Source organism: Brassica rapa, unplaced genomic scaffold, assembly GCF_000309985.2.
Source record: "Brassica rapa cultivar Chiifu-401-42 unplaced genomic scaffold, CAAS_Brap_v3.01 Scaffold0471, whole genome shotgun sequence".
Classification (NCBI taxonomy): domain Eukaryota; kingdom Viridiplantae; phylum Streptophyta; class Magnoliopsida; order Brassicales; family Brassicaceae; genus Brassica; species Brassica rapa.
In genome coordinates this window covers 7,019-14,036 of record NW_022610412.1, presented here as the reverse complement: position 1 = coordinate 14,036, position 7,018 = coordinate 7,019, and positions in this window count along the sequence as shown.

Sequence of the window (7,018 nt, the reverse complement as noted above, 5' to 3'; positions counted from 1 at the left end):
ACTGATTTTTCTGTTCTTCTTTCTCTCTTTCTCTCTGAAAATCTCTAGGTTTTTCTGCAGGGTTCTGAACGTGGGAAGCAGCTGGTGAGGGGTTAAATATGAGGTGAGCTTGCTTCAGGTGAGGGTTTCTGTAGCATCCCCGATCCTGGATAGGATCGTCCGGACAGGCCTTAGTGCGAGGAGACGCACCAGTCAGGTCACATGACCTAAAGACAAGCGTGTCATGGTCCAAAACGTGGTTAAGGGAATCAGGTAGCTGGAACTTAACCAAAATAAGGCAGAGGCAAGCTCAAAGGAGCTGGACAAGCGAGCTGGTAGCTGACGAGATCCAGGTGAAGCTCGATGAAGTGGGTGATCAGAATGGATCATGGGAGAACTAAGTCTAGGTCTGGAAATAGACCAAGGCACTTAGAAGGATTGAAGAAGATAAAGGACGCAAGCTGGACACAGTGTATAACAGCTGGGCGATGCAGTAAGCAAGCTCGACCAGCTAGGTGAAGTGTAGTGCAACTCGATGTAGCTCACTGAAGTGTAGGTCAGCTCCCTGAGCTGGATGGTCTAGCTCACTCAGCTGGGTCAGCTGGGGATCAGCTCAATTCAGCTGGACTGAGTGTTCAAGTCATGGGCAGTTAGGCCGGGTCCGGACAGTGATCGGGCCATGTGGGCGACCCGTGTGTGCCGATGGGCTGGTTGGCTCTTGGGATTGAGCCAGGAGCTTGGGAAATCCATGACGGCTTGTTTTGGACATGTCAAGGAGTGGTTTGGCAGTTCCAGAAGGTCGGACTCCACTCCCAATGGCATAGACAGCCTTGAAGGCGGATGCAGTGCAGAAATCAGTTTCATGGGAGTTCAAGGGAAGAGATGAGCGACCCTTGCCTGGATCTTATCATTACTGTAAGTATATGATAAGGGCTTGATAAGACATGATGGAGGCGTGCTTTGGAGGAGCATGGACGTCCATGATAAGGGAAGGCACATGATCTAATCAGATCATGTATAAGGTAACCGGTTTATGATTACTTTCCGGTTTATGTTTATGTCTCTTGTGGAACTGGTTCTCGCCAAGCATGGCACGCCCTTGAAAACTACATATAATGTGATGTGATCTAAGGATCTAGTAGTTGAGGAAGGGGCCGGATCATAGTTGGTACAACTCGTCCATATGGTGTGATGGACGGATGCAATGCATCGGCCATACTATATGGGGCGGCACATGGGAACTGGGTTTGTGTTGATCACGGCCTGATCCATCATAGGGTGATATATGTATGGGTATGATTGGCCATGATCATAATCCAGGGGTGAAGAGTCGTGACCTTTCAGCAAGATAGTTATCCATGACAGTTAACCGAGTAAATGGAAACTGTTGTGGGACAGCGGTAGTGGCCGAATGAGGAGAAGGCCGTGTGTCATCTGGTCTTGGCAAGGATAGACGACCTGAACCATAGGTGATGGATAAAGGTGTCTTATCTGATTGATCAAAGGATGCACCGATTGTAAGGGTAAGATTGATCGGGTTCATTGGGAAATGGTTCCATGGCCGGTTAGGTAAGTGTGAAGACTCATCAGTTCTGAGTCATGTGGGGTGGTTGGTTGATTTACTTAGGATCTGATGGGCATTATTAGTCCATGATAGGACTTGGCTCCAGGGGAGCATACGCTTAAGACTTGATAGCACTGAACCATGGCCTTGGCTGGTTCAGGGGTGATGTCCATGGCCTTGGCCGGACTTATCATGATCGGGATCCATATGAACTGGGTCGATTCATTGGATTCCGAAATGTAGCTGAAGACTTCCCAAAAGTTCTTGGTCTGTGGGGATGGTTGGCTGAATGACTAAGTACTGAAGGGAAGAGTAAATGCAGGTATAAGAGAGCTGAACGAGTAGACGGAGAGCTGGTCGAAGCTACCTCACAGCTCTATCAGCTGGGTCGAGAGTGATGGAACCTCAAGTGAAGTGGTTCAGCTCAGCTAGCTGGATGAGCTAGCTAAACAGCTAAGTCAGCTGGGACAATGAGCTAACAAGCTCCGTGGATGTGGCAAAGGTATGATCTAGCAATGTTGCATAGATCTAGATAGAATGGTTAGGGGAATGGGACCTCAGATTTGTATGCCTTGATTTTGGTTCGGGATTGACCTTGGAGCTAGCTGGTAGTTGAGTATACTAACCATTAGCCGAGGTGATTCGACCAGGCAAGTATTATATTGGCTGTAGACCAATGGTTAAGTAGAGAATATCCGCTGCATATGAGTTGAAATGATCTAAGCTAGGGAATGACTAAGGTAGTTTTAAGCTAAGGTCTAAGTTAGCCCTCGCCTAGGGGCGATAATATAGATAAAGGGCGTAATTTTGAGAGGTTCGGTCAGTGTATGGACCGAGCGACGTGAGGCATCGACCGCGGCCTAGTCGGCCGGGATCGGGTCTTACAGTTTCACTCAGGACAAAGCTAAGCTGAGTGGGGACAGCTGGCCAGCTGCTTCAGCACTCTCAGCACAAGCTGCTGTCCTTTCCTTAACCTGAAGAGACTCCAGCCCTTTCATGTGCTTCACACATGACAATCTAAGAAACAAGGCAAGCAGGCAGCTTGTGATTGTCATGATCTAGTTACTGAAGAAGCTAGGCAAGCAGGCAGGTGCAAGTCTAAGACTCAATAACTGCACAACCAGGCTGGTGAAGGACATAACTTAGTTCTAAAAATATTTCAGAAGTTGGTCAATAATTTTAAATAATTTTTCAACCAAATATTCCTTGTCTTTGGCTCTAGTCTTGTTCTCGGAAAATCTCTTCCAGCTTAATAAAAATTCGACCAAAATATTTAAGCCTCGACCAAACTATCAAGTGAACGTCTTTCAACCACAAGACAGTCCCTTCGAGAAATTAATCTACCGGGTAGATTTTTATTTTTATTAATCCTTGTCGAACTAACTAAAAACTGGTCGAGCGGGATTTTTCTCGACCAAAAAATTATTGGCTCATGAGGGTTATTACAGCCTCGGACAGCCACAGACAGCCACAGACGTCCACAGACGTCTTGTGTGTGCACACCCACGGACGTCCTGTGTGTACTGAACAGACAGCCCACGTGGGCCAAAATCACCCAAACAGTCCACGGGAAGGGCCAGCGTGCTGAGTCCAAGGACCAACGTGCTGATATGTGTACTGATGGACAGCCACGGATGTCATGTGTGCGCTGACGGACACAGACGGACACACACGGACACACACGGACAGCTACGAACATCCTGTGTGTGCTGGCGAACACCCACAGACTTCATGTGTGTGCTGATGGACACACAGGGACACACACGGACTGCCACAGACATCTTGTGTGTGCTGACGGACAGCCACAGACAGCCACGGATGTCCTGTGTGTGCTGGCGGACACCCACAAACGTCCTGTGTGTACTGAACAGACAGCCCACAGTGGCAAAATCACCCAAACAGTCGAAGGGAAGGGCCAGCGTGCTGAGTCTATGGACCAACGTGCTGATATGTGTACTGATGGACAGCCACAGACGTCCTGTGTGTGCTGACGGACACATACAAACACACACGGACACACCCGGACAGCCACAGACGTCCTGTGTGTGCTGATGGACAGCCACAACCGTCTTGTGTGTGCTGGCAGTCACCCATGGATGTCCTGTGTGTACTGAACAGACAGCCCACGTGGGCCAAAATCACCCAAACAGTCCACGGGAAGGGCCAGCGTGCTGAGTCCAAGGACCAACGTGCTGATATGTGTACTGATGGACAGCCACGGATGTCATGTGTGCGCTGACGGACACAGACGGACACACACGGACACACACGGACAGCTACATACGTCATGTGAGTGCTGGCGGACACCCACAGACGTCCTGTGTGTGCTGACAGACACACACGGACACACACGGACTGCCACGGTCGTCTTGTGTGTGCTGACGGACAGCCACAGACAGTCACAGATGTCCTGTGTGTGCTGGCAGACACCCACGGACGTCCTGTGTGTACTGAACAGACAGCCCACATTGGCAAAATCACCCAAACAGTCCAAGGGAAGGGCCAGCGTGCTGAGTCCATGGCCAACGTGCTGATATGTGTACTGATGGACAGCCACAGACGTCATGTGTGTGCTGACGGACAAAGACAGACACACACGGATACTCACAGACAGCCACAAATGTCCTGATTGTGCTGGCGAACACCCACGGACGTCCTGTGTGTAATGAACAGACAGCCCACGTGGGCTAAAATCACCCGAACAGTCCACAGGAAGGGTCAGCAGGCTGAGTCCAAGGACCAACGTGCTATTATGTATACTGATGGACAGCCACAGACGTCTTGTGTGTGCTAACGGACACACACGGACACCCACGGATGTCCTGTGTGTACTGAACAGACAACCCACGTGGGGCAAAATCACCAAACAATCCACGGGAAGGGCCAGCGTGCTGAGTCCAAGGACCAGCGTGCTGATATGTATACTGATGGACAGCCACGGACGTCCAGTGTGTGCTGACGGACACACACAGACACATACGGATGTCCTGTGTGTGCTGACGGACAGCCACAGACTTCCTGTGTGTGCTGGCGGACACCCACAGACACACACGAAGAGCTACGGACGTCCTGTGTGTGCTGACGGACAGCCTCAGACAGCCACGGACAGCCATAGACGTGCTGTGTGTGCTGGCGGACACCTACGGACGTCATGTGTGTACTGAACAATCAGCCCACGTGGGCGAAAATCACCCAAACAGGCAATGGGAAGAGCCAGCGTGCTGAGTTCAAGGACAAACATGCTGATATGTGTACTGATGGACAGCCACAGACGTCATGTGTGTGCTGACGGACACAGATGGACACACATGCACACACACGGACAGCTACGGACGTCCTGTGTGTGCTGGCGGACACCCACGGACATCATGTGTATGCTGACGGACACACACGTACACACATGGACAGCCACGGACGTCCTGTGTGTGCTGGCGGACTGCCACGAACAGCCACGGACCTCCTGTGTATGCTGGTGGACATCCACGGATGTCCTGTGTGTACTGAACAGTCAGCCCATGTTGGAAAAATCACCCAAACAGTCCACGGGAAGGACCAGCGTGCTGATATATGTACTGATGGACAGCCACAAACGTCCTGTGTGAGCTGACAAACACAGACAGACACACACAGACAGCCACGGACGTCCTGGGTGTCTTGGCAGACACCCACGGACGTCCTGTGTGTACTGAACAGAGAGCCCGCATGGGCCAAAATCACCCGAACAATCCACGGGAAGGGCTGGCGTGCTGAGTCCAAGGACACACACGGACATTCTGTGTGTGCTGACGGACAGCCACGGACGTCCTGTGTGTGCTGGCGGACACCCACAGACACACACAGACACATACGGACAGCCACAGATGTCCTGTGTGTGCTGACGGACAGCCTCGGACAGCCACAGACAGCCACTGACGTCTTGTGTGTGCTGGCGGACACCCACAGACGTCCTGTGTGTACTGAATATACAGCCCACGTGGGCCAAAATCACCCAAACAGTCCACGGGAAGGGTCAGCAGGCTGAGTCCAAGGACCAACGTGCTGATATGTATACTGATGGACAGCCACAGACGTCTTGTGTGTACTGAACAGACAGCCCACGTGGGCGAAAATCACCCAAACAGACAACGGGAAGGTCCGGCGTGCTGAGTTCAAGGACCAACGTGCTGATATGTGTACTGATGGACAGCCACGGACGTCATGTGTGTGCTGACGGACACAGATGGACACACATGCACACACACGGACAGCCACGGACGTCCTGTGTGTGCTGGCGGACACCCACGGACATCATGTGTACACTGACGGACACACACGTAAACACATGGACACCCACAGACGTCCTGTGTGTGCTGGCGGACTGCCACAGACAGCCACAGACCTCCTGTGTATGCTGGCGGACTGTCACAGACAGCCACGGACCTCCTGTGTGTACTGAACAGTCAGCCCATGTTGGCAAAATCACCCAAACTGTCCACGGGAAGGACCAGCGTGCTGATATATGTACTGATGGACAGGCACAGACGTCCTGTGTGTGCTGACAAACACAGACAGACACACACAGACAGCCACAGATGTCCTGTGTGTGCTGGCAGACACCCACGGACGTCCTGTGTGTACTGAACAGACAGCCCGCATGGGCCAAAATCACCCGAACAATCCACGAGAAGGGCCGGCGTGCTGAGTCCAAGGACACACATGGACACACACGGACATCCTGTGTGTGCTGACGGACAGCCACAGACGTCCTGTGTGTGCTGGCGGACACCCACAGACACACACAGACACACACGGACAGCCACGGATGTCCTGTGTGTGCTGACGGACAGCCTCGGACAGCCACAGACACCCACAGACGTCCTGTGTGTACTGAATAGGCAGCCCACGTGGGCCAAAATCACCCAAACAGTCCAAGGGAAGGGCCAGCGTGCTTAGTCTATGGACCAACGTGCTGATATGTGTACTGATGGATAGCCACAGATGTCCTGTGTGTGCTGACGGACACATACAAACACACACGGACACACACGGACAGCCACAGACGTCCTGTGTGTGCTGATGGACAGCCACAACCGTCTTGTGTGTGCTGGCAGACACCCATGGATGTCCTGTGTGTACTGAACAGACAGCCCACGTGGGCCAAAATCACCCAAACAGTCCACGGGAAGGGCCAGCGTGCTGAGTCCAAGGACCAACGTGCTGATATGTGTACTGATGGACAGCCACGGATGTCATGTGTGCGCTGACGGACATAGACGGACACACACGGACACACACGGACAGCTACATACGTCATGTGAGTGCTGGCGGACACCCACAGACGTCTTGTGTGTGCTGACAGACACACACGGACACACACGGACTGCCACGGTCGTCTTGTGTGTGTGCTGACTGACAGCCAAGGACAGTCACAGATGTCCTGTGTGTGCTGGCGGACACCCACGGACGTCCTGTGTTTACTGAACAGACAGCCCACAT